The sequence below is a fragment of the Balaenoptera borealis genome (assembly GCF_965194805.1).
Source record: "Balaenoptera borealis genome assembly, chromosome: 19".
NCBI lineage: Eukaryota > Metazoa > Chordata > Mammalia > Artiodactyla > Balaenopteridae > Balaenoptera > Balaenoptera borealis.
In genome coordinates, this window is record NC_138878.1 from 26656208 (window position 1) to 26679908 (window position 23701).

The window sequence follows — 23701 nt, forward strand, 5'->3', positions numbered from 1 at the left end:
GTGTAGTACATTGATAACATTTTCAGAGAAATAAGTAAACCGGCTACAGCATGAGCCTGTTGGCTGAGGAGGAAGGCCAACTTCCCCTCCAGGAAAGGACTACTCTCTTGAGACTGACAAACATCTCCTTGGACCTGTTTGATTAAGAAGGGGGTGTAGGAGGGTAACCCAGGCTAGGTATTCCCAACTCAGGCAGGCAAGTTTGTTCTCACAGTTTTTTCCAAGTCTAGAAATCAAGTCTGCCAAATATTTACTTAATATTTTCTTTTAGATCTATGGATCTTTTAAAATTTAATTCAAAATGATTGCTTTTAAAAGAAAACACAATATCCTGTGTTAAATGACCAGGGTCACATGCCATAATTAATGAAAAGCTATTCATTAGACTAAAGTTAAAAATTAATCTCCCTGTGCCATCTAAACTCCCATTCATATTGCCTCTTATGGAGAGAGCCACAGACACAGAAGAGGTAAATGAGTTGCAGAGGAAGAATCCAGAACTTGAGGATGGAGGCGGGTGGCTTGAGGGGCAGGAGAGTGGCTGGAGGGGACAAGCCAGCCTCAGTGTGTCTCAGGACCTAAGGGCTTCCTTTTGCACTAAAGCAGTGGAATTGCTTTAGGAACAGAACTCAGTCCACATCCCCCATCCCTGCAAGCCTGTGACAGTTTCTTAGCTCACAGGTTCTGAGACCTTCCATCCATAAAAGGAAACATGTATTTGAGGGGTCAAAGAGAAAATATCTTTGGAGTCAGAGAGACTGGGCTCTATTTGTACTTAGTTATGTGTCCTTGGGGAAGAGAATAACCTTTCTGAGCTTCAATTTCCCCACCTGTAAAATGGCCATAATAATAGTACCTCACTGGAACGACTGAATCTGCTGGGGTTTGCAAAGCACACCCCTGGGCAGAGCTGGCTCTCTGTAAATGAGAAGCAGTTGTTTTATTTCCCCTAGGATCTTGGAGGATGCAAACCACCGATATCATCAGCCTTTGCCTGAGTGATGAAGTGGTTAATGAAATCAGTCCCTCCTGAAAGAAGCAGCTCTGGCAGTCCCCAGTTTTGTTAATTAATTGCTCATTAAAGTTCTACCTGTTTTGGGCTTCCCTGGTGGTGTAGTGGTTAAGAATCCGCCTGCCAATGCAGGGGACACAGGTTCAAGCCCTGGTCCGGGAAGATCCCACATGCCGCGGAGCAACTAAGCCCGTGTGCCACAACTACTGAGCCTGCACTCTAGAGCCCGCGAGCCGCAACTACTGAGCCCGCGTGCCACAACTAATGAAGCCCGCGTGCCTAGAGCCCGTGCTCCGGGCACAGGTGAGGAGCCCTGAGGCTCAGAGAGGTCAGACAATAGGTGGTCAGGGCAGTAGTCCCCTGCTCAGGCTCAGTGCTGCCTTTCCCCTGTGGTGGGGCAGGTGGAGACCCTAGTGTCCACACTAGGAGGGAAAGTCACACCTTTGCCTGATGCGCAGGTCATGTGGGGCCCTTGAGACTTATCTATGCTGTCTCTGGTCCCATTTCATTGACGGGGGACTGAGGCCCAGAGAGGGGCGGGGACTGGCTTGAAACATACAGTCAAGCCAGAGCCTAGGTGTCCTGCCTCCGCTCAGGGAAGACAAGTCTGAGTAGGGCTCAGCGTGCCTGCCTGGGGCCCCCCAGCCAGAGGGCTGCTGCGAATTCTCACCCCTCGCTGTTATCCACCCCGCCCCCCATGAGAAGCTACTTACCAAGACTGTGGCTAGGTTACACCTTCCTAAGCGCTGCTATTGGTGGTAGAGGCAGCTGGTTTGAGGCTGCAAGTTCTCAAGCTTCTCGGTTCCCGGCAGGCAGCTTCAACTCATCATCCAGCGCACACCCTCCCAGGTCTTTTGGGTCCTCGAGTCACCTTGGCAACTGCAACCCCCAAATCTCCCAGTACAAACGTTGGGGCTTGGTCAGAACACCCTCACCAATGGGGAAACCAAGGCCCAGAGAGGGAACAAACCAGGCCACAATCACACAGTGGTGGCAGAGCTGGGGCTAGAACCCTGGAGCGCCCCTTTGCAGGTTAGGGAGCCGGTGGCCTTCTGGGTGGCTTTGGTGGAGTCCCTGCCCTCTCTGGGTCTCAGTTTCTCATCTCTAAAATGAAGGGTTGCATGAGATTAAAAGAGTAAATGCAATAGCAATATTCTGTCGGTTATTTCAGTTGACCTAGAGAGGTGTGTGAGACACTTTTTATCATCCCATTTTTAAAAAGATTTTATAGTGCCTATTATGTTGCAGGCACTCTCTCAAGGGCATTACAGTTATTAACTAGTTTATTCTCCTATCAACGCTATAAGCTAGTTACTATTATGACTATCCCATATTGCAGATCTGTCAACTCAGGCTGGGAGAGGTTAGGTGTAGCTTCCTGGGGTTGCATAACTCGTACGTGAGGAAGCTGAGATTTCTGCCTAGTCAATGCTGGAGTCAGCCCACAGCACTGCGCCCATTTTACCAACCATCCACGGAGGAGGAGGCAAGAGGTCCTTACGGCAGCAGTTTGGGGACAGGTGGACACAGGTGAGGTCACTGGGAGCTGTGCCACGAGCTGGGGAGTCGGGCTCCACTTTCCTGCCTCGCCAAGGAAGGGAAGGCATCTGATCTTTCCCTGAGTTCTGCCGGCCGTATCTAACTCACTTCTGCTCATACCATCTCAGAGGACACAGCACCCTGGCAATGGTACACCAAAGTGGTGACAAGTTGTAGGCTGGATATATGTAGAGACTGGCATTATAAAGAGAAGACTTTCTGGTGGCACAGTGGTTAAGAATCCGCCTGCCAGTGCAGGGGACATGGGTTCGAGCCCTCGTCTGGGAAGATCCCACATGCCGTGGAGCAGCTAAGCCCGTGCACCGCAACTACTGAGCCTGTGCTCTAGAGCCCACGAGCCACAACTTCTGAGCCCGTGCACCACAAATACTGAGCCCACGTGCTGCGACTACTGAAGCCCGTGCACTCTAGGGCTCGCATGCTGCAACTACTGAGCTTGCGTGCTGCAGCTACTGAAGCCCGTGCGCCTAGAGCCCGTGCTCTGCAACAAGAGAAGTCCCCTCAATGAGAAGCCCGCGCACTGCAACAAAGAGTATCCCCCGCTCGCCACAACTAGAGAAAGCCCGTAGGCAGCAGTGAAGACCCAATGCAGCCAAAAATTTAGAAAAAAAAAAATTTTTTTTAAATAAAGAGAAGACTTTCCTTTATGCAACCCAATGCACCCTCAGACCCAGTGGATCTAAAACTGATATTAAGATTTTTGTCTTCAGTGATGGCAGACTTCCTTTACCCTCTGAACATGGTTTAAAATGCTGAGTAAAACATTTTTTTAAATTGCAGAGCTAAAAAGATCATGGGGAAGCAGCAGGCTAAATCTGAGGAGAAAATATAACCCCAGAGAGGTAAGCAAAGTAACAGAACCACCAAAGCCACTTCCGTATGAAGGGTATTGACAGATGCTACCCACTTGGGCTTAGATCTGGGGGCTTTCAGGGTAAGCAGGACAGAAGTCAAGGCCAAAGGCCAGTCAAGGGAGGTGAGTCTTAAAGCAGACCCTTCCCATGTAGGTTGGAAACTCCTCCTCGGGAAAAACGTAAACCAGAGCTAAATCATGCCCCTCCTGTTGGCCCCAGAAAGCAATTTGGAATTGAGAAGAGCAGAAGCAAAGGGGCAGGGGAAGAAGCTCATTCTGAGAACTATAGCCATAGACTGACACGCACGCACTTTGCCACTCCAGGTACAATAGCCAGGGGCAGACAGGGAAGCTCAAGCTGTGAACTTGGTCTGAAATTTTTCCACCTTAAGTGTCCCAACTGCCTATCAGAAACAAATACAAGAAGGGGGAGGGGATTGGGGGAGGGATGGAGTGGGAGGTTGGGGTTAGCAGATGTAAGCTATTATATATAGAATGGATAAACAACAAGGTCCTACTGTATAGCACAGAGAACTATATTCAATATCCTGTGATAAACCATAACGGAAAAGAATTTTTAAAAAAGAAGGTATACATATGTACAACTGAATCACTTTGCTATACAGCAGAAATTAACTCAACATTGTAAATCAACTACACTTCAATTAAAAAAATTTTATTAATATAAAAAAAAGAAACAGACTGCAGTGTTGAGCGTAGCACTAGTGCACACGGCCTGCCGAGCTGAGGTGTTGGGCGTAGCCGTTTCACACTAGGAACTCTGGTCTGAAGAGCCGGGTGCACTTCGAATGAAACTAGACAAGCACAAAGGAAAAGAAAAAAGTGCTTTATGTACATTCTGTCGATGAATCCTCTCAACATCTCTGCAAGAACCAAGATGGTGGAGTAGAAGGACGTGCTCTCACTCCCTCTTGTGAGAACACCAGAATCACAACTAACTGCTGGACAATCATCGACAGGAAGACACAGGAACTCACCAAAAAAGATACCCCAAATCCAAAGACAAAGGAGAAGCCACAATGAGATGGTAGGAGGGGCGCAATCACAGTAAAATCAAATCCCATAACTGCTGGGTGGGTGACTCACAGACTGGAGAACACTTATACCACAGAAATCCACCCACTGGAGTGGAGGTTCTGAGCCCCACGTCAGACTTCCTAAACTGGGGGTCCGGCAATGGGAGGAGGAATTCCTAGAGAATCAGACTTTGAAACCTAGTGGGATTTGATTGCAGGACTTTGACAGGACTGGGGGAAACAGAGACTCCACTCTTGGAGGGCACACACAAAGTAGTGTGCACATCGGGACCCAGGGGAAGGAGCAGTGACCCCAGGGGAGACTGAACCAGACCTACCTGCTAGTGTTGGAGGGTCTCCTGCAGAGGCAGGGGGTGGCTGTAGCTCACCACGGGGACAAGGACACTGGCAGCAGAAGTTCTGGGAAGTACTCCTTGGTGTGAGCCCTCCCAGAGTCTGTCATTAGCCCCACCAAAGAGCCCAGGTAAGCTCCAGTGTTGGGTTGCCTCAGGCCAAACAACGAACAGGGAGGGAACCCAGCCCCACCCATCAACAGTCAAGTGGATTAAAGTTTTACTGAGCTCTGCCCACCAGAGCAACAGTCAGCTCTACCCACCACCAGTCCCTCCCATCAGGAAGCGTGCACAAGCCTCTTAGATAGCCTCATCCACCAGAGGGCAGACAGCAGAAGCAAGAAGAACGACAATCCTGCAGCCTGTGGAACAAAACCCACATTCACAGAAAGCTGGACAAGATGAAAAGGCAGAGGGCTATGTACAACATGAAGGAACAAGACAAAACCCCAGAAAAACAACTAAATGAAGAGGAGATAGGGAACCTTCCAGAAAAAGAATTCAGAATAATGATAGTGAAGATGATCCAGGACCTTGGAAAAAGAATGGAGGCAAAGATTGAGAAGATGCAAGAAATGTTTAACAAAGATCCAGAAGAATTAAAGAACAAATAAACAGAGATGAACAACACAATAACTGAAATGAAAAATACACTAGAAGGAATCAATAGCAGAATAACTGAGGCAGAAGAACGGATAAGTGACCTGGAAGACAGAATGCTGGAATTCACTGCTGTGGAACAGAATAAAGAAAAAAGGATGAAAAGAAATGAAGACAGCCTAAGAGGCCTCTGGGACAACATTAAACACAACAACATTCGCATTATAGGGGTCCCAGAAGGAGAAGAGAGAGAGAAAGGACCAGAGAAAATATTTGAAGAGATTATAGTTGAAAACTTCCCTAACATGGGAAAGGAAATAGCCAGCCAAGTCCAGGAAGCGCAGAGAGTCCCATACAGGATAAACCCAAAGAGAAACATGCCGAGACACATAGTAATCAAATTGGCAAAAATTAAAGACAAAGAAAAATTATTGAAAGCAGCAAGGGAAAAACAATAAATAATATACAGGGAACTCCCATAAGGTTAACAGCTGATTTCTCAGCAGAAACTCTACAAGCCAGAAGGGAGTGGCATGATAAAGTGATGAAAGGGAAGAACCTACAACCAAGATTACTCTACCCGGCAAGGATCTCATTCAGATTCGATGGAGAAATCAAAAGCTTTACAGACAAGCAAAAGCTAAGAGAATTCAGCACCACCAAACCAGCTCTACAACAAATGCTAAAGGAACTTCTATAAGTGGGAAACACAAGAGAAGAAAAGCACCTACAAAAACAAACCCAAAATAATTAAGAAAATGGTCATAGGGACATACATATCGATAATTACCTTAAACGTGAATGGATTAAATGCTCCAATCAAAAGACACAGGCTTGCTGAATGGATATAAAAACAAGACCCATATATATGCTGTCTACAAGAGACCCACTTCAGACCTAGGGACACATACAGACTGAAAGTGAGGGGATGGAAAAAGATATTCCATGCGGATAGAAAAAGATATTCCATTCACATGGAAATCAAAAGAAAGCTGGAGTAGCAATACTCATATCAGATAAAATAGACTTTAAAATAAAGAATGTTACAAGAGACAAGGAAGGACATTACGTAATGATCAAGGGATCAATCCAAGAAGAAGATATAACAATTGTAAACATATATGCACCCAACACAGGAGCACCTCAATACATAAGGCAACTGCTAACAGCTATAAAAGAGGAAATCGACAGTAACACAATAATAGTGGGGGACTTTAACACCTCACTTACACCAATGGACAGATCATCCAAAGTGAAAATAAATAAGGAAACAGAAGTTTTAAATGACACAATAGACCAGATAGATTTAATGGATATTTATAGGACATTCCATCCAAAAACAGCAGATTACACTTTCTTCTCAACTGCGCACGGAACATTCTCCAGGATAGATCACATCTTGGGTCACAAATCGAGCCTCAGTAAATTTAAGAAAATTGAAATCATATCAAGCATCTTTTCTGACCACAACACTATGAGATTAGAAATCAATTACAGGGGAAAAAAATGTAAAAAACACAAACACATGGAGGCTAAACAATACGTTACTAAATAACCAAGAGATCACTGAAGAAATCAAAGAGGAAATCAGAAAGTACCTAGAGACAAATGACAATGAAAACACGACAATCCAAAACCTACGGGATGCAGCAAAAGCAGTTCTAAGAGGGAAGTTTATAGCTATACAAGCCTACCTAAAGAAACAAGAAAAATCTCAAAGAAACAATCTAACCTTACACCTAAAGGAACTAGAGAAAGAAGAACTAACAAAACCCAAAGTTAGCAGAAGGAAAGGAATCATAAAGATCAGAGCAGAAATAAATGAAATAGAAACAAAGAAAACAATGGCAAAGATCAATAAAACTAAAAGCTAGTTCTTTGAGAAGATAAACAAAATTGATAAACCATTAGCCAGACTCATCAAGAAAAAGAGGGAGAGGACTCAAATCAATAAAATTAGAAATGAAAAAGGAGAAGTTACAACAGACATCACAGAAACACAAAGCATCCTAAGAGACTACTACAAGCAACACTATGCCAATAAAATGGGCAACCTGGAAGAAATGGACAAATTCTTAGAAAGGTATAACCTTCCAAGACTGAACCAGGAAGAACTAGAAAATATGAACAGACCAATCACAAGTAATGAAATTGAAATTGTGATTAAAAATCTTCCAACAAACAGAAGTCCAGGACCAGATGGCTTCACAGGTGAATTCTATCAAACATTTAGAGAAGAGCTAACACCCATCCTTCTCAAACTCTTCCAAAAAATTGCAGAGGAAGGAACACTTCCAAACTCATTCTATGAGGCCACCATCATCCTGATACCAAAATCAGACAAAGACACTACAAATAAAGAAAATTACAGACCAATATCACTGATGAATATAGATGCAAAAATCCTCAACAAAATACTAGCAAACAGAATCCAACAACACATTAAAAGGATCATACACCATGATCAAGTGGAATTTAACCCAGGGATGCAAGGATTCTTCAATATACGCAAATCAATCAACGCGATACACCATATTAACAAACTGAAGAATAAAAACCATACGATCACCTCAATAGATGCAGACAAAGCTTTTGACAAAATTCAACACCCATTTATGGTAAAAATTCTCCAGAAAGTGGGCATAGAGGGAACCTACATCAACATAATAAAGGCCATATATGACAAACCCACAGCAAACATCATTCGCAATGCTGAAAAACCGGAAGCATTTCCTCTAAGATCAGGAACGAGACAAGGATGTCCACTCTCACCACTATTATTCAACATAGTTTTGGAAGTCCTAGCCATGGCAATCAGAGAAGAAAAAGAAATAAAAGGAATCCAAATTGGAAAAGAAGAAGTAAAACTGTCACTGTTTGCAGATGACATGATACTATACATAAAGAATCCTAAAAATGCCACCAGAAAACTACTAGAGCTAATCAATGAATTTGGTAAAGTTGCAGGATACAAAATGAATGCACAGAAATCTCTTGCATTCCTATACACTAATGATGAAAAATCTGAAAGAGAAATTAAAGAAACACTCCCATTTACCATTGCAACAAAAAGAATAAAGTACCTAGGAATAAACCTACCTAGGGAGACAAAAGACCTGTATGCAGAAAACTATAAGACACTGATGAAAGAAATTAAAGATGATACAAACAGATGGCAAGATATACCATGTTCTTGGATTGGAAGAATCAACATTGTGAAAATGACTATACTACCCAAAGCAATCTACAGATTCAATGCAATCCCTATCAAATTACCAATGGCATTTTTTACGGAGCTAGAACAAATCATCTTAAAATTTGTATGGAGTCACAAAAGACCCCGAATAGCCAAAGCAGTCTTGAGGGAAAAAAATGGGGCTGGAGGAATCAGACTCCCTGACTTCAGACTATACTACAAAGCTACAGTAATCAAGACAATATGGTACTGGCACAAAAACAGAAACATAGATCAATGAAACAAGATACAAAGCCCAGAGATAAACCCATGGTCAACTAATCTATGACAAAGGAGGCAAGGATATACAATGGAGAAAAAACAGTCTCTTCAATAAGCGGTGCTGGGAAAACTGGACAGCTACATGTAAAAGAATGAAATTAGAACACTCCCTAACACCATACACAAAAATAAACTCAATATGGATTTGAGACCTAAATGTAAGACTGGACACTATAAAACTCTTAGAGGAAAACATAGGAAGAACACTCTTTGACATAAATCACAGCAAGATCTTTTTTGATCCACCTCCTAGGGTAATGGAAATAAAAACAAAAATAAACAAATGGGACCTAATGAAACTTCAAAGCTTTTGCACAGCAAAGGAAACCATAAACAAGACGAAAAGACAACCCTCAGAATGGGAGAAAGTATTTGCAAATGAATCAGCGGACAAAGGATTAATCTCCAAAATATATAAACAGCTCATGCAGCTCAATATTAAAGAAACAAACAACCCAATCCAAAAATGCGCAGAAGACCTAAATAGACATTTCTCCAAAGAAGACATACAGATGGCCAAGAAGCACATGAAAATTTGCTCAACATCATTAATTATTAGAGAAATGCAAATCAAAACTACAATGAGGTATCACCTCACACCAGTTAGAATGGGCATCATCAGAAAATCTACAAACAACAAATGCTGGAGAGGGTGTGGAGAAAAGGGAACCCTCTTACACTGTTGGTGGGAATGTAAATTGATGCAGCCACTATGGAGAACAGTATGGAGGTTCCTTAAAAAACTAAAAATAGAATTACCATATGATCCAGCAATCCCACTACTGAGCATATACCCAGAGAAAACCATAATTCAAAAAGGCACATGCACTCCAATGTTCATTGCAGCACTATTTACAATAGCCAGGTCATGGAAGCAACCTAAGTGCCCATTGACAGACGAATGGATAAAGAAGATGTGGTATATATATAGAATGGAATATTACTCAGCCATAAAAAGGAACGAAATTGAGTCATTCGTTGAGACGTGGATGGATCTAGAGACTGTCATACAGAGTGAAATAAGTCAGAAAGAGAAAAACAAATATTGTATATTAACGTATGTATGTGGAACCTAGAAAAATGGTACAGATGAACCAGTTTGCAGGGCAGAGGTTGAGACACAGATGTAGAGAACAAACGTATGGACACCAAGGCGGGAAAGCCATGGCGGGGTGGAGATGGTGGTGTGCTGAATTGGGCGATTGGGATTGACATACACTGATGTGTATAAAATTGATGACTAATAAGAACCTGCTGTATAAAATAATAAATAAAATAAAATTCAAAAATTAAAATAAAAAATAAGTAACGTGCTCGTAGAAATGTAAAAAGCCTCAAAATGACAGTGAAGAGAATCACTTATAATTATGTCCTTCTGGGCAAACAATGATGTAGTGAATGTTCTAATGACTTTTTTCTGTGCCTTTATAGATATAAAATATGTATTTTACAAAACAAAAAAAAAAAACAAATACAAGGCTGGAAGAGACCACATCCATTCCTTGGGGGAAGCCCCACAAATAATTTTTCAAAGCCAATGCCTATAGCCAGGTCAAAGATGACAAAGTACATAAAGACAAGAGAGAATGTAAGTCAAATCCAGTAGAAGTAGATCCATGGTTACTGCAGATTTTGTAATGATCCGATAAAGAGGATAAAATAACCATCCTTACTATATTCTAAAAAAAATGAACAACAACCTGAAAATATCTTCAGGGAACAGTAAACTATGGAAAGTGACATTGCATGTTTTTTAAAGAGCCAAAGGAAACTTTTAGAAACTTGAAGATAGATCAGAAGAAATTATCTAGAATGTATTCCATAAAGACAAGAAGATGGAGAATACTGATAAGAAGATAGGAAACATGGAGGGTATAGTGAGAGAAAAATCTAACACATATTTAATCAGAATCCCAAGGAACAAGGAAGAAATATTTAGAGATAGTGGCTGAGTATTTTCCAGAATTGATGCAAGATACAAGTGGCCCATCCACAGATACAAGTGGGCCAGAAAATCTCAAACAGAACAAATACAAAGAAATTGATATTTAACAGACATAGAAAAACAATAAGAAAATATCAAAACCAGCCAGAGAGAAAAGACCATTTACTTTCAAAGGAATGGCAATTAGACCTACAAATCATTCTCAACAGCAACGATGGAAATCATAGAAAAACAGAATGAAATCCTCAATTTGATGAAGCAAAATAACTGCCAACCTAGAATCTATACTCAGCTAAAATATCTTTTAAGAATGAAGGCAAAATAAAGACATTTTCTTTCAAACAAAAACTGAGAGAGTTCATCATCAGCAAAACCACACTAACGAAAATTTTAAAACATGTACTTGAGGCAGAAGGAAAATTATCTAGATGGAGGGTTGAGGATACAAAAAAGAATAGGGACTAGAGAAAGTGGTAAAAAAATATGGACAAATGTATAAAATAATGACTGTATAGAACAGTAATCGTAAAGTCTAGTGGAATTTAAAATAAAATGAAAATATCGGACAATCTAACATAAATTGGTAGTGGGAAGTAAATAGAATCAAAATGTTCTAATATCAATGTGGTATTCAGGGGAAGGGCAATGGTTTGATAAATTTTAGGCTTTAATAAATTAAGTGTGCATGTTACAATTTCTAGGGTAAACACTGAAACAAGGGTCAGGACACTGGCCCATGGGTCAGACCCAGCTTGCAACCTGTTTTTGTATGGCCTGCAAACTAAGAATGGTTTCGACATATGGAAAGGGTTATAATAATCCAAACAAAGAAGAATGTGTGACAGACTGTCTGTGGCATGCAAAGCCTAAAATATTTACCATCTGGCTTTTTATAGAAAAAAGTTGCCAGCTCCTTCACCAAAGGAATAGAAACAGAGTATATCATTTCAAACTCATTAAGGAAGTAAATGATATGAGTTAAATGATAAAACATATACAGACAACTCTTTAAAGGCCAGAAAGAAAAGAAAAAAAATAGGATGAATAAGAGAAGTAGCACAAAATAAGATGGTAGATTTAATTCCAAATATTTACAGTAGGTGTACCTTACATTTACATTTACCTGTACATATACATTAATTATAAATGAACTAAATGCTCCAGTTAAAAAGGCAACATTTTCAGACTGGATGGGGGGAAATTTATTTTGTTTAAAAATGAACAGGGACTTCCCTGGAGGTCCAGTGGTTAAGACTTCTCCTTCCTGTGCAGGGGGTGTGGGTTCAATCCCTGGTCGGGGAGCTAAGATCCCACATGCCTCGTGGCCAAAAAACCAAAACATTAAAAAAAAAAAAAAAAGAAGCAATATTGTAACAAATTCAGTAAAGACTTTGAAAATGGTCCACGTCAAAAAAATTTTTAAAAAAAACAAAAAACACTCTGTGCTCCCAATGCAGGGGGCCTGGGTTCCATCCCTGGTCAGAGAACTAGATCCCACATGCCGCAACTAAAGACCCCGCATGCCACAACTAAAGATCCCGTGCACCTCAACGATGATCCCACATGCAGCAACTAAGACCCAGCACAGCCAAATAAATAAATATTTTTAAAAAATAAAATAAAAAATGAACAAACACCTCTAAAACATAAAATAGAGAAAAATGTAAGGTAATAAAATAAAAATACTAGTTTTAAAAAAACTGATATAACTATATTCGTAAAAAGACAAAGTAGGGCTTCCCTGGTGGCGCAGTGGTTACGAATCCACCTACTAATGCAGGGGACATGGGTTCGTAGCCCTGGTCCAGGAAGATCCCACATGCCGTGGAGCAACTAAGCCCGTGCATCACAACTACTGAGCCTGTGCTCTAGAGCCTACGAGCCACAACTACTGAAGCCCACGCCTAGAGCCCATGCTCCTCAACAAGAGAAGCCACTGCAATGAGAAGCCCGCACACCGCAACGAAGAGTAGCCCCTGTTTGTCACAACTAGAGAAAGCCCACACGGAGCAACGAAGACCTAATGCAGCCAAAAATTAATTAATTAATTAATTAATTAATTAATTTTAAGAAAAAAGACAAAGTAGACGTTAAGGTAAAATGCATTACTAGAGGGAAAGATAATAATAAAACTTAATTTCACTAGGAGGACGTAACAATATTAAATTTCTATGTACCTAATAACATAAGCTCAAAATATATACAGCAAAACTTGATAGAACTACACGGAAAAATAGACAAATCAACAGCCATAATAAATTTTAAGACACCTTTTTCAATTTGATAGGGAAGGGAGATGAAGATTTGACGAACTCAGTTAATAAATTAGACTTGAACATACATAGAACACTGCACACAACAAATGTAAAAAATCCATTTCAAGCCCATCCAGAACATTTATAAATATAGCTCATATTCTGGGCCATAAAGCAAATCTCAGTAAATGTCAAGGGATTTAAATCATTCAGATAATGTTTCTCTGACCACAATATAATTAAGCTTGAAATCAATATAAAAGGAAATCCCCACATATTTAGAAAATTTAAAGACACACTTTTTATAACAAAGAAGAAACCACAATTAAAAACAAACTATTTCTAAAACTGAACAATAATGAAAATATATATTCAAAATCGTAGGAAATTTTTCTAAAATAATACTTATAAGGAAATATATAGCATATACTAGAAAAGAATAAAGGCTTAAAATTAGTTAGGTAAGCATCTACCTCAAGGAGTTAGAAAAAGAATAGTAAATTAAAAGTATATAGCAGAAAAATAATAAAGATAAAAGCACAAGTTAGTAAAGTAGTAAGCAAACTTACAATTAAGAAAATCAACAAAAATCAAAATTGACTCTTTGAAAGACTAACAAAATTGACAAACCTCTGGCAAACTATGAGGGTAAAAGAAAAAGGCACAAATAACCTATGTCAGGTTGGAAAAGAGAAACATTATGCTATAACAGTAATCATATAAAACAGAATATTGTGAACAATTTTATGCCAATAAATCTAAAAATTAATATAATTAAATATTATAAAAGTCCTAGAAAAACATTGCTTACTTAAGCTGCAGTAAGCATTCTAAATGGAAATAAAAATCCTGAACAGTCCTGTACACTAAGTAACTTCTATCTGTAGTCAAAAATCTTCCCACAATGAAAACCCATCACCAGAGAGCGTCACTGGAAAATACTACAGAAAATTCTGGAAAGAAATAATAATTCTAAATTGGCCCAAACTCTTAATGAAGACTCAAACTCATTTTATGAGGCTAGCATAATCTTGACATCAAAACCCAACAAGGCATATGAGAAAGAAAAATTACAGGTTACTCTCTCTCAAGAACACAGAGGCAAAAATTCTAAACAAGATATTACAAACTATACCCAGAAACATATAAAAGGATAATGTTATGATCAACTTAGGTTTAACCAATGCAATGTAGATTTAACGTCAGAAGAAAAATTAATGTAGTTCAAACATTAATAGATCAAAGGTGAAAATTCTAATGATCATTGTATGCCAAAGAGATGTTTGACAAAATTCAATATCCATTCATGGTTTAAAAAAAAAAAACACCTTAGTAAACTAGAAATATTAGGAACTTCCTAAATCTGATGAAGGGTATATACTTTTTTAAAAAACCCTACAGCAAATATTATACTTTAAGGTGAAACTGTCAAAAACGTTCCCTTTGAAATTGGTAGCAAGATAAGAAAGCCTGCTGTTACTATACCAGCTCTGTATTGTTCTGTAAGACCTAGCCTATGCAATAAGAAAAGGAAGAGAAATAAAACAGACAAGGACTGGAAAGAAAAAAACAAACCTCATTATTCATAGATGCTATGATGAGTACATTTTTAAAAATTGACAAACTATTAGAATTAATAAGAGTTTAGCAAGGTTGCCGGATACAAAAAATCAATGTTAAGACATCATTATGGGGAATTCCCTGGCGGTCCAGTGGTTAGGACTCTCTGCTTTCACTGCCAAAGGCGCGGGTTCAATCCCTAGTTGGGGACCTAAGATCCAGTAAGCCGCAGGGTACAGCCAGAAAACAAACAAACAAACAAACAAAAAGCTAGAAAAACAACCTCTGCCTTAAAAAACCGTAAAAAACCCCACATCACTATGCAATACTATACAGTAACCACAATTAGAAAACAAACTTTTTAAAAGGTCACTGTAACAGGCTCTATTCACTATATGATGGCCCCAAATCATCCCAGCTTCCTGGTAGTCACGCCTTTATGTAATTCCCTCCCCTTGTGTGGGCCGCACTTAGTAACTTACTTCTAATGAATAGAATATGGCAGAAATCATGAGATGTCACTTCTGATGTTAGGTTATTAAAAGACTGTGGCTTCCATTCTTGGGTGTTCTCTCTCCCTCTCTCTCAAATCACTTCTTCCCAGGAAAGCCAGTTGCCATGACATGAGGCAGCCCTACAAGTCAAGCTGAGGTAGGATATAGATAGGCCCCAGGCTGAGCAGCTGCAGCTGGTCTCCTGCTGACTCTTTGAGATGGGATACCAGTGGGAACATTGGGCCCTGACTGGGTGCATTCTTGTGGATTTCCCTGCCCAACACATGCACAGAGAAGACCCTCAGTCTAGGGGAAGGACAAAAGGAGAGAGAAGACGCCAGCTGGAATCCATCTTGGCTGAGAGATTCACACTCACACCAGGACCAAATATGGAGATGACTGGCCAGGAAAAAAAAAAAAGGAAAACTGCCCCTATATAAGCAATCTAAGCTGCCCCTACTGGGTGCAACTCAATCTGACTCGCCTGTGTGCTCTTTTACACATATTTTGTTTTTTCCACAAATACTTTGCTTCTTCCACACATACTTTGCTTCTAATAAATGTTTTTATCTTTTTCACAGTCTTGGTCTCTTTGCTGAATTCTTTCTTCAAAGAAGACAAGAACCGAGGTCCTTCTTCCAGCTTCTCACTGTGGGAATCAAAGCCTTCAGATAAGGCCACAGCCCTAGCCATCAACTTGACTGCAACCTCATAAAAGACCTTAAGCCAGAGCCACCAGCTAGGTCCCTACTCACAAAAACTGGAGATAATAAATGTTTGGGGTTTTGATGCTGAGTTTTGGGATAATTTGTTACATGTCAACAAATAATTAATATAACCACCATCTACAACACTTCAAAATATATCAAGTACCTAGAAGTAAATCTAACCAGAAATGTACAAAATTCAGATAAAATTCTAAAACTTAATTGGGACATCAGAAATAAACTGGTGCACTCACCAATGGTCCCACATATACGTGGCTGCCTGATTTACGACAGAGGTGGCATTTCTGAGAATTGAGGAGAGACTTGACTTTTCAATAAATGGTGCTCAGATGGTTGGGTATCCATATGGGAAAAAAAAAAATTCGATCCTACTACATACCAGTCACGAAAACCAATCGCAGGTAAATTAAAGACCTAATGGTGAAAAGCTACAAAAATTCTGAGCAACGATATAGAAATACGTCTTCCTGACTTTGAATAAGGGAAGAATTTCTTAGACACAAAAGCACCAGCCATCAGGTAAATGTTTAATCAACTAGAACATATTAAACTGAAGAATTTCTGTTCATCAGAAGACTGCAGGGGAGGGAATTCCCTGGCGGTCCAGTGGCTAGGACTCTATGCTCTCATTACCAAGGGCCCTGGTTCAATCCCTGGTCAGGGAAATAAGATCCCACAAGCCATGTGGTAAGGCCAAAAAATTTTTTTAATTAAAAAAAAAAGACTACAGGGGAAAAAAGTGAATAGAAAAATCACAGAGTGGGAAAATATAATTGCAATAGTGTAACTGACAAGGGAGTCGTATCCAGAATATGTAAATATCCCCCAGAAATCAATAAGAACAAGAGGAGAAGGGAGCCTGAGACAAGGGCTTGGGTGTCTAGAAGATGATGCCCGAGGGAGGAGTGAGGGGTGGGGAGAGTGAGACAGGGCAGGCAGACATCCAAATACAAGGGCATTATCAAGGTCACTGCTGTAGGCAGCGGGACCTCCAGGACCTCTGAGGAGCTCCAGAGCTGTCTCCATGAAGGTCAGGAGGTGGGGCGCCTGTTCATCAGCTATCACGCCCCCATTCCAGTCTTTTCCACAGTGTTGGAGAAGACCCTGGGTAGAATGTGGAAAGACTGGCTCTCTGGTGGGAGGTTTGTACCCCGCACAGCGGCTGAAATCAGAGTGACGCTGGCACCAGAGGCATACGCTGCAAACAACCTTATAGAAAATAGAGAAAAGATTTAAATAGACACTTTAAAAGGGGGGAGGGTCCAACCAGCCAATAAATATATGAAGAGATGCTCTAGCTCATTAAATTGCCTTGGAAATGCAACTTACAGTAACAACGAGATACCATTACACACCCAGCAGATTGCCAAAAAATAGCAATGCCATGTGCAGCACCAGAGAGCCATGGGAACACTCATCCAAGCAGAGTGGGACTGTAAATTTATTCAACCACTTCAGAAAACTGGCATCTTCTAGTAAAGTTGAAGATACATATGACCTGTAGCTCAGAAATCCCATTCCCAGATATACAGCTTGGAGAGACACGTGTATAAATATGCGCCTCTACGTACATATGAGAACGCTCATCAGAGCATTGGTTACAATAGCCCTAACCTGCAAACATCCCAAACGTCCATCCACAGGAGAATGCGTTCATAGCTTGTAGTGTGGTCACGTACTAGAATGGCATACAGCAATGAACTTGAATAAACTGTATCTACACACAACGACCCAGATGAATCCTACACACTTAATGGTAAGTTGAAGAAACATGGGTTTTGTTTACATAAACTTCTAAAACAGGGAAAACTAAAATTATGTTATTCAGAGATGCAGATATTGGGGGTAAAACTATCCATACAAGTGAGGAAGCGATGCCTGTAAATGTCAGGATGTTTCCATGCTCCGTGCAGGAAGGTGTGGGATGGAGAAAAGAGGCTGGAGGTTTCGGGGGGTGGGGGTTACTTGGGGATTTGCTTTATAATTTTTGTTAAATTGTGTGTAGAGCCTGTGTATCCTCTATAGTTCACATTTCATTAATGTTTAACAGTAAAGGATTACATCAATAAAACTGAGGCACACACACGTACCACCTGTTCTCCCTTCGTGGGTTCCCCACCCCAGTTACAGACAGACCACCCACCACCCAGGACCCCAGGTATCAGCCTTGATGACTCCACCCACCACCTGGTGGCCAGTCAAGCAATTCCGTCCTACGGGTCTCCCCTCCCAACGCCCCACAGAGCCTCGCCCCCCCTCCCTCCATTCCTGCCGTCAGCACAACCGTGGGAGGGGTGGCCCACCAGTGTCTCACGTCCACCCGAGAACAACCAGAGATGGCTACTCCTCCCTGGACATTTTTCCAACCTGTTTCCACCCACTGCCAGAGTGACTCTTTGGAAACACCACTTGCATGGGGAACTCACCTGGTCAAAGACCTTCAGTATCTCCCTACTGTCCAAGCTCCAAGATGGGGCCCCTTCTTATCCCTCTGGTTTCTCTCTTGCCCCTCCCACTGCCACCCTGCCCCCCAAGCCCACGTGTCTGCACTCTCTCTTCCTTTTACCACCCCCAACTTCCCCCTCCCCCTTCCCCTGTCCCACTCTACTCAACATGGAGGTCTCAGTTAGAAGTCCCCTCTCATAAGAAACCTTCCTGGCAGGCTGGGTTACACCCCTCACCCTGCCCTAACAGCCCGCCTAAGGAAGCAGCCAAGCCCGCAGGCTCCAGGATCTAGGGTCTGGGTCGGTTTGTGTTCCTGCGGCGCGGGTCCCTGTGGTGAAGGACTGAAGCCAGGACCTGCCTGCCTGAGACCAGAGGCCCCCGTTGCTGGGGAGGAAGGTCTGGGGCGCCTCTGACAGGCAACTTCTCAGCAAAGCATCCCCTTGGCCAGGAAGCCTGGGGAGGGGCCAGGAGCCAGCGGACTAAGAGACCCCATGGGCTCCAATACGAGGACATCAGCAGTGACTACGAGGGGCTGAAGTTGAACCAGAGGCCCTTTCCCCATTTGCCTTCCAGGAGCAACATAAGCCTCTCAGATTTTTGTTGAACTCAAAGACCTTCTCGGGCTTCCCTGGTGGCGCAGTGGTTGAGAATCTGCCTGCCAATGCAGGGGACACGGGTTCGAGCCCTGGTCTGGGAAGATCCCACATGCCGCGGAGCGACTAGGCCCGTGAGCCACAATTGCTGAGCCTGTGCATCTGGAGCCTGTGCTCCGCAACAAGAGAGGCCGCGATAGTGAGAGGCCCGCACACCGCGATGAAGAGTGGCCCCCGCTTGCCGCAACCAGAGAAAGCCCTCGCACAGAAACGAGGACCCAACACAGCCAAAAATAAAAAAAAAAAAAAAAAAAAAAAAGACCTTCTCCACAAATGTCGATCCCCATGCAGAGGATGGGAGAGCCTTGGAGTCTAATGTGATATAAAAATTAATAAAGAAATGTGACATTTTTGCACCCCCAATTTTGTCCACACACATCATCTTACGTTATCGTTGCCTGGTACATCCCTGGTCCCACCAGATGGTGAGCCTGGAGGAGATGGGGGAGAGGGGTGGCGGGAGCAGCAAATGGGCCTCCTTCCTTCATGGGGAACCTCAGGCTGAACGAGCCTGGCTCAACATGGGGTCTTTGTGCATGTGGGATAGACAGAGGGTAGATGGACAGATGTTGGATGTTGGATGGATGGAAGGATGGATGGATGGATGACTGGATAAAAGGACAGATGAATGGATACATTAACAAATGGAAAATAAAGGAATAATGAAGGGATGGACAGACAGAAGGATGAATGGATGAACAGATGAGTGAATGAACAAAGAGATAAATGGATGGGTAGATGAGAGAACAGCAGACATTCCCAAAGAGGGATGGAAAAACTTATCAGTTTTCTTATTTAACAGAGGTGGGAAAGCCAAGTCAGGGCCTCAGATGCACTCTTGCTGGAAATGCCCCACCTTGCAGTTGGCAGGAATGTGGGAGTCCTCGCTGTCCTCTGCAGGTTGCCCACGGGCTCTGGGACCAGGGAAGAAGGCAAAAGTGGCCAACCATGACCCCTGGTGGTCACCATAGGAATGACCACCCCAGCACCTGACTTGGCGGCCCTGGCGGTGCCCAGCCAGCTGAGGAGCCCACCTTCACCCTGACCCCAGCTGCTGACCTTCTGGCCCTTAGGCTGAGGCTCCCATGTAAATGTTCTTAGACACAGCTCACATCACCAGTGGTATGAGAGGTGCTGGAGCCGGTGTTCACACTCTGAAGGGCCTACTCCTGACCAAGTCCTGTTAGAAATCACCTAGAGAGAGCTGCTGAGGACATCCGTGTACAGGTGACTAATAACAGCCCACATTTAAGCACTGCTCATCACGCTGGGCGGTGGGCCAGGCCACTCACACCTTTCTCTCCCTCACAGCAGCCCCGGAAATAGCAACTAGGACGGCCCCCATTTTATAGGTGAGAAAACTAAGTCTCAGAGAGGCCTCAAGAGGATTACCAAGGTCTGCAGTGAGTGAGTGGCAGAGCCAGGATTCGAACCCAGACTGTCTCTGATTCCCTCCCATGCTGGCTCCCTGCCTCTCTGCCAAACCCTGCAGGGACAATAATCATGGCTGACTTCCTGAGCATCCCGGGTGGGTCCCCAAGGGAACACAGACACACACACACACACACACACACACACACACACATAGCCCCTGCCACTAGAGAACTCGTCATCCAGTGGGGTTGCTCCCATCCCTCCACTGTTCTGATAAGGAAACAGAGGCTGATTTGAATCTCAGCTCCAGCACCGAGTAGCTGTGTGACCTTGGGCAAGTCACTTAACCTTTCTGTGCTTCAGTTGCCTCATGGGTGTAACAAGCATGGTAATAATCAAACTTACCTCACAGAGTTGTTGTGAAAATTGAGTTAATATATGTAGGGAGCATTGGGTACATAGTAAGGGTTCCCTCTTACCATTATTAGGAAGAAAATGGGGCTCAGAGAAGGAAAAGCCTGAAAACTCACAGCTGTAGCAATTCCACACTTACTTTCATTGTTTTTCAACAACAGGTTGGAGACGAGACCAGGCAGCGAGATGGGGAAGGTGGCAGTGGCCGTGGGCTCTGTGGCGATGCTGGCAGCGGACCCTGGGGAGGACGACTTTCCGAAGCTTTTCTGCTTCTGCCGGCAGAGCCGCCCCAGGACCGCAGACCTGGGAGGGGTCACTGACTTCTTGGCGGCCCAAGCAGCCCAAGGCACGGAGCCTGGTGCCCCCAGGGTAGTCAAATCTCAGCTAAATGCGTCCCCAGCCAGTGACCACGATGCATACAGAGCAGGACTTCAGCTGGCCAGCAGGTGGCGAGCCTACGGACTGCAAACCTATCCCGGATTTATTTTTATCCCAAACGCTTCCTCACAGGTCACCAGCGGCATTAGGTGAAGCAGGGCCTTAAGTTATATTCCCGGAAACCCAATGTATGTAACCTGGACAAACATGTGACTAAGAAGAGACCCAAGATTTGTGGGAATAGAGCAAAGAGCTTCTAAGGTATAAAGAAGTGTATAAATGGAGACCCTGAAGTTTATTAGAGAAACTGCACTGGGTGACCCTAGGCTACCATTGTAACTGGGACGGTAAGAAATACTCTGCAGATGACTACACACCTTTCCCTGCTGACCTGACTTTCCTCTCAGAGTAAGTGGACACTGCCTGTGGATTTCAGGGTTTCCGAGCTGAAGCGGGTATCCTGAATTACTAACGATTAGACTCCACGCTGGGAATCCACGTAGATAAATCTGAACTAGATCACTCCAAACCCCTGCTGTCGTTCAGCTTTGGACAGTCTGCCATCTTTCTCCTGGGTGGCCTCAAAAGAGATGAAGTCCCCATCCCCATGTGTATGCACAGCGGTGACGTCATGGTAATGTCAGGTCTCAGCCGCCTGTTGAATCTTGCAGTCCCTAGGGTCCTTCCCAGTCCAGAAGGGGAGAGCCTGCCTTGCTGCCTAGAGATGCCTCTCCCAGCTGACCTCCCCAGAGACTCCGTGGTGGAGCCCTGTTCTGTGGAGGACTGGCAGGTGTGTGCCAGCTACTTGAAAGCTGCTCGTGTTGACATGACTGTCGGACAGGTGCTAGCCATAGGTCAAGACTGCCCTTTGGAACCCATGGAGGAGAATAAAAGAGACATCCCCACAGAAGTTTCCTGCCATCTGGATGATGAGAATAGCCAAGGAAAACGAGCTTGGTTAAACCCTGACTGCTGAGACTAAGAGAGCCCATTCTTTGACTCAGGCAGGTCTCACAGTAAATGACCATGCTGTTTTGTATTGCCATAGACTTTAGCACCGAGACAAGCCAAAAACAGACTGGGAAAAATTCATCATGGATCACACTGTTGCCTTGGAACGCATCCTGAAGAGAAAACTGATTAAGCACTTTGTTCAGAGAAGTGTTTGACATGGTCCAGTCCTGGTTAGGTTTTGGCACTAACGTATGTGAGAAGTCCGAGGAAGTATGAGCTCCCACCGCAGCCTTCTCAGCCTCACCATTACCTCTGAGAGACATAGAAGTGAGTTTCCATGTCTATGGAGTCTTCTTTTTTTTTTTTTTGGCTGCACTGCGCAGCTTGTGGGATCTTAGTTCCCCTACCAGGGATCGAACCAGGGCCTTTGGCAGTGAGAGCTTGGAGTACTAACCACTGGACCGCCAGGGAATTCCCTCCACGTCTATGGAGTCTTTAAATACCTCAGGGGACTTCCCTGGCGGTTCAGGGCTTAGGACTCCATGCTTCCACTGCAGGGGGCATGGGTTCAATCCCTGGTCGGGGAACTAAGATCCTGCAAGCCACGTGGCACAGCCAAAAATAAAATAAATACCTGAGGTTTTATTGATGGGAAACATAATACTCCTCCCACCACCCCATCTAGTGATTTGTGATAAAATTGTGGGTCCATGAACCAACCATTAGTCTTGTCTTCTTAATTCTTCCAATCAACATCAAATTCTTTGATCTTCTCTGGCCTTCACAGAAGAATCTTATACACATTAAGACAATGGAACTGGAAATCACATCCCCTGGAATAGAAAGTAATCACAGTTCTCTCTCTTGCCTAAAAGGTAAATATATATAAACTCAAGGAAAGGGGAACAATAGTTACTCCAGATGTCTTTTTGGTCTCTAAACTCTTCCAGTTGGCTTTTAAATGCAATTTTAATTGTTGGACTAAAAATGTCCCAAGGGTATTCTGTAACTGTTTAATGCACGAATAAACTTAATTTCAAATTAAAAAAAAAAAAAACAGGTTGGAATCACATCACTCTTCTCAGAAACCAGCTCCCCTTTGCCCTCCAATAAAATCCAAATGCTGGAGCCTCCACTACCCTTCCCCCTCCTCCCCTCTCCCTCCCCAGAGGTGTCTTGAACTTTGTGGCTGTCACTCACTCACTCTGTCTGTATAGCTTAGTAGAGTATACATGCTTAGATATCATTTGCTTGTGCAGGGTTTAAAACTAAAGAGTATCAAACCATGTATAGTCTCTGGGATTTGAGTTTTTCAACTCAGCACCACGTGTCTTAGATTCACCATGTTGTTGCAGCATTTCTGCGATTGCCAGCAGTGCTGTTATGAACACTTTCAGGTGTGTATCTAGATACACCTGCAGGGCTTCCTCTCAGATAGAATCCTGGGAGTGCAATGGCTGGGAAACAGGTGTGCCACTGTTATCTTTACAGAGAAATGCCAAACTGTTTTTCCACGATGCTTGAATCACTTTACAGTCCTGCCAGCAATTCTGAGAGTTCCTGCTCATC

The 23701-nt window shown here is 43.0% G+C and overlaps 1 long non-coding RNA gene and 1 pseudogene across 2 annotated transcripts; both read left to right on the forward strand.

Moving 5' to 3' along the window:
* Positions 1–319: 319 nt before the first annotated feature.
* Positions 320–16666, forward strand: LOC309617217. Its single transcript, XR_014237805.1, has 3 exons — positions 320–2542; positions 3353–3414; positions 15768–16666. It is a non-coding gene; the product is annotated as an uncharacterized lncRNA (long non-coding RNA).
* A 4320-nt stretch (positions 16667–20986) lies between these two features.
* Positions 20987–22154, forward strand: LOC309617369 (nucleic acid dioxygenase ALKBH1 pseudogene; annotated as a pseudogene). The gene has a single exon. The product of its transcript is annotated as a nucleic acid dioxygenase ALKBH1 pseudogene (transcript).
* Positions 22155–23701: the final 1547 nt, after the last annotated feature.